The sequence below is a fragment of the Gekko japonicus genome, unplaced genomic scaffold, assembly GCF_001447785.1.
Source record: "Gekko japonicus isolate JY-2015 unplaced genomic scaffold, Gekko_japonicus_V1.1 scaffold4030, whole genome shotgun sequence".
Taxonomy (NCBI): domain Eukaryota; kingdom Metazoa; phylum Chordata; class Lepidosauria; order Squamata; family Gekkonidae; genus Gekko; species Gekko japonicus.
This window is the reverse complement of record NW_015164320.1, coordinates 92,510-97,262: the sequence shown is the minus strand read 5'-3', so window position 1 is coordinate 97,262 and position 4,753 is coordinate 92,510. Positions and strand designations below refer to the sequence as shown.

Genomic DNA, 4,753 nt, shown 5'->3' with positions numbered 1-4,753 from the left:
GTCACATCAGCAGGTGCAAGTGGAGGAGTGGGGAATCAAACCCGGTTCTCCCAGATTAGAGTCCGCCCACTTAACCGCTACACCAAACTTGCTCTCACTACATCAAACTGGCTTGCTTACTTGCTCTGTGTCTTGAGCTAAACCAGGGATTAAATATGAATTAATTTTTCTATTTACTTAGATCTTCACCTTTCTCCCCAGCGGGGACCCAAAGGGGCTCATGTTGTCCTCCTGTCCTCCATTTTATCCTCACAACAACCCTGTGAGGTCGGTTGGGCTGATAGGGCGTGAGTGGCCCAACGTCACCCCACAAACTTCTGTGTCAGAGTGGGGATTCGAACCTGGGTGTTCCAAAGTCTAATCCAACGCTTTAAATGGGTCGGCCCTGGCTAGTTATTTGGACGGGAGACCTCCAAGGAATACCAGGGTCGTGACGTGGAGGCAGGCCATGGCGAACCACCTCTGAGCGTCTCTGGCCTTGAAAACCTTACAGGGTCACCGTCGATGTTCCCTCTAAGCTGTGGTCCTGTGAGCAAAAATTCTACTTTGTGAGCTACTGGCATTAAAGTTGTGAGCAAGCGATTTGGCTACTGCATCAATTAGTTTGCTCTGGGCCAGTGTTCCCTCTAAGCTGAGTTGGTGTGAGCCAGCTCACAGGTTTTTAGCCTCTGGCTCACACATTTTTGTCTCAGCTCAGGAAGGAGGGCCCCAGAGCAAACTAATCTATGAAGTAGCCAAATCTCCTGCTCACAACTTTAATGCCAGCAGCTCCCCAAGTAGAATTTTTGCTCACAAGACTCCACAGCTTAGAGGGAGCATTGCCTCTGGGGCCCTCCTTTCTGAGCCAAGACAAAAATGTGCGAGCCGGAGGCTAAAAAACTGTGAGCTAGCTCACACTTAACTCAGCTTAGAGGGAACACTGGCTCACCGTAAATCAGCTACGACCTGACAGCAACTTCCACCACCATGAAGCACATGAAGCCGCCTGCTACTGAATCAGGCCCTGGGTCCATCAAAGTCAGTATTGTCTACTCGGACTGGCAGCCGCTTCCCGGGGTCTTAGGCTGAGGTTCCCCTCGTCACTTACAACCTGATCCTGATCGGAGAAGCCGGGGATCGAACCTGGGGCCTTCAGCACGCCGAGCAGATGCACTACCCCTGAGCCACGGCCCCTCCCCTTGAACCACCACACCCCTTTAACTACTACACCATGCAGGCTCTCCAGATAGAATACGGAGCCTAAATCCAGGTGGGGTAGCTGTGTTGGTCTGAAGCAGCAGAACAAAGTCCCAACAAAGTTTTCTTTGCGGCCAAATCTTTTGTGTGCGAGGACCCTTCGTCGCTCAGCCTAAAGGTGGGCTGGAGGAGGGTTCCGGAGTCAAGCAAAGGGGCTCTGCTTCCAAAAGGGCAACTTCACAGGGGTTTAGTCTGAGCTGGGGCAAACGAGGGCTTGGCTCCAGACCCCGTTTTCAAGAAGAACCCCCTGGGGCAGTGTTCCCTCTAAGCTGAGTGAGTGTGAGCCAGCTCACAGTTTTTTAGCCTCCAGCTCACACCTTTTTGTCTCCGCTCGGGAAGGAGGGCTCCAGAGCAAATTGATTTCTGCAGCAGCCAGATCGCTGGCTCACAACTTGAACGCCGGTAGCTCACAAAGTAGGATTTTTGCTCACAAGACGCCACGGCTTAGAGGGAGCATTGACCCCGGGATAGGGAAAGTTCCAGGTGGGACCTGGGAATCGCCCAGAATTACTGCTCATCTCCAGACTACAGAGGAAGAAGAAGAAGAAGAAGAGGAGGAGGAAGAGATTGGATTTATACCCTGCCCTTCGCTACCTGAAGGAGCCTCAGAGCGGCTTACAATCCCTTTCCCTTCCCCTCCCCTGAACAGACACCCTGTGAGGTAGGTGGGGCTGAGAGAGCTCTTTCCAGAACTGCTTGTGAGAGAACAGCTCTGAAAGGACTTGTGACTGACCCAAGGTCACACCAGCAGCTGCATGGGGAGGAGTGGGGAATCAAACCCGGTTCTCCCAGATTAGAGTCCGCGCTCCTAACCACTACACCAAACTGGCTCTGGAGATCAGTTGCCCTGGAGAAAATGGATTGTTTGGAGGGTGGACTCTATGGCATTGTAGCCCACGAGGTCCCTGTCCTCCCCAGACTCCATCCCCAAATCTCCTGGAGTTTCCCAACCTGGATTTGTCAACCTACACCCCCATCCCCTGCCGATGGCCAAGGGGGACCTGGCAATCCTAAAAGAGTGCTTCTGAGCCTATGCAGAGTACTTTCCCTTCACTCCTGTCAGCCAACCCCTTTAGAGGTGTAGGGGGAAATGTTTCCGGGGCAGAGGGTGTGACTTGCTGACAGGGTTTAAGCTTTACTTATGGGCTGGCACTATTGTTTCAAAGTAAACTGTAGCAGAGCTGTGGAATTCCTTTCGGGGGCGGGGGGGGGGAGAAGCCCAGATATTTCAAAGGGAAGCCCAACAGCTGCAAATGCCTGGATTGGCTTCGTCAGGAGAGCGAGCGGGAGACCGACGGACAGACCTGAGAAGGAAAAGGAAAAACTTACAGATCCCCCGATAGAAGAAGCGCTCCACAACAGACGTCAGCCCGGCCAGCCCCTTTGAGCGTCCATCCTTGCCGAAATCTCGAGACGCAAAAGGCAACGATGCAGGATTAGAACTCGGGCAGCTGATCTCGAGTGGTCCGCCGTCGGCTGGGATTCCTTTGCCTCTCGGCCTCTCAGCCAGCTGCGATGGTCATCAAAATGGCAGAGGCATCATTTGGAATGCCTCCGCCCGGGAACGCTTCTCCAGGAAGGAGGAGGAGAGAAAGGGATGGAAAAGTGTTCAAATTAGGAGGAGGGTGACCAGTCAGGGTGCACTGGACGAGGGAGAGAAGAGAAGTACCGCCACAGCTGCGGCTGTAAAAGTCCCGTAGTTAAGAATTCCCTCCTCCTCCTTAGACATACAAATCTTCACAAATTTTTCAACATTATCTTGATGCTTGAGATGGGAGGAAGAAAGGGGGGGGAGGTTGGCCAGAGGCCCAACCAAGCTCCGTTGACGCAAGGAGTGAGAGAGAGAGAGGGAGAGAAATTCACTTCTAACCTCTGTGAACTGAACAGAAATTCACTCATGTTTCACAGTAAAGGGACTCTGGTCTTCAGAGTCCTCCAGGCACACTGGCCGGTTCAGGCACGGAGGGCTGAAAGTCATGACCTTTGACCCTTCTCCCTGTCTAGGACCAACCCAGGTCTACTGTTCTTCTCAGACGGGTGTGAGCCTTGATTTGAAAGGAGTAGCCTCAGTCCTTTGCTATGTCTTAAATGCTTGTGCTTCCTGCGTGGCTGAGAGTTGAGCGGCTTTAGGGCTGCTATCTCCAGGTTGGGGATTTCCTGGAGATTTAGGAGCAGAGCCCAGGGAGGGGGGTGTTTAGGGAGGGGAGAGGGCAAGGATGCAGTGGCACAACATCCAGCGTCTGAAGCTATAGAGGAACTGATCCCTGTAGTCTGGAGATCAGTTGCAATTCTTCAGGACCCATCTAGAGGCTGGCTGGCAACCATAGCCCACAGCACTTTCTGGACTATTGCAAAGGATTCTGGGGCATAACTCTAGAATCACCCACAGCTTCGCTTGCAGCCCAGGTATTTATTTATTTTAAATACTTATTGGCTGCCTTTCTTCCTTACGGAGCTGAAGGCTGCTTATAACATAGGTAAAATACATAAAAATAACATACACGAAAACATAAAACCCGAAATTTAAAACTGCAATTCGTCAGGGCTACTAGTAAACCTAATTAAATGGGGGCCTAAATAAAAAACAGCTTCAGCTGCCTCCTAAAGGTCAAAAGTGAAAGGTCCAGGTGCACCTTCCTGGGAAGGTTCTTCCGTAATTGTGGGGCTGCCACTGAAAAGACCCTTTTCCCCCCTTGTTCCCACCAAATGAGCTTGTCTGATTGGTGCGTCAGTCAGGAGATCCACTCTCTGTGATCTTAATTCCCAGGCAGGAACCTATGGGAGAAGACGGTCCTTTAGTAATGGGCTATGGAGTCCTATATCCCAAAGATGTGCAAATAACAACAATAGCAATATAATCATAACAGCGCTGCATTTAGCTGCAAAAAAATTCCAGTTACTGAACTATGGAAAAGCAAAATACTCAGTATAACAGATATGGGAAATTTTAATAGCTGACACAGTGAACTAAAGCCGCATAAAATTCCTCTTCCATGAATGTTTCGGAAAACGGGTTCCCTTATGTATCATTTGTTAATTCAAATAAGCAGGGCTTTTTTGTAGAAAAAGCCCAGCAGGAACTCATTAGCATAACAGGCCATACTCAACAGCAGGAACCCCTGTTAGCCGCCCTGAGCCTTCGGGAAAGGGCGGGATATAAATGCAATAAATAAATAAATAAATAAACAATTATTCGCATATTAGGCCACACCCATGACAGCACAGCTCATTAGCATATTAGGCCACACACCCCACGTTACCAGAAGTGTGCTCATCCAGCCACACTCACCTTTTGCTTTTTATTCTGTTTACCTTGTTTGTTGTCAAAACCCGGGGCCTTTTTTTGTAGCAGGAACTCCTTTGCATGTTAGGCCACACACCCCTAATGTAGCCAATCCTAATGAGTTCCTGCTCTTGGGTGTGGCCAATTATGCTAATGAGTTCCTGCTGGGTGTGGCCAACTTGGGAGCCAGCTGGAACTCCGTTCCTGTGCGTTCCTGCCCCAGAATATCCCTGC

At 50.5% G+C, this 4,753-nt stretch overlaps 1 protein-coding gene across 1 annotated transcript in view; it reads right to left on the bottom strand.

Moving 5' to 3' along the window:
- KCNJ8 (potassium channel, inwardly rectifying subfamily J, member 8) overlaps nucleotides 1-2,629 on the bottom strand; it is an 8,434-nt gene extending 5,805 nt beyond the window's left edge. Inside the window, exon 1 of the mRNA XM_015408839.1 lies at nucleotides 2,566-2,629. The gene's annotated coding sequence lies outside the window, so the exon portion shown is untranslated. The remainder of the gene's footprint in view (nucleotides 1-2,565) is intronic.
- Nucleotides 2,630-4,753: the final 2,124 nt, after the last annotated feature.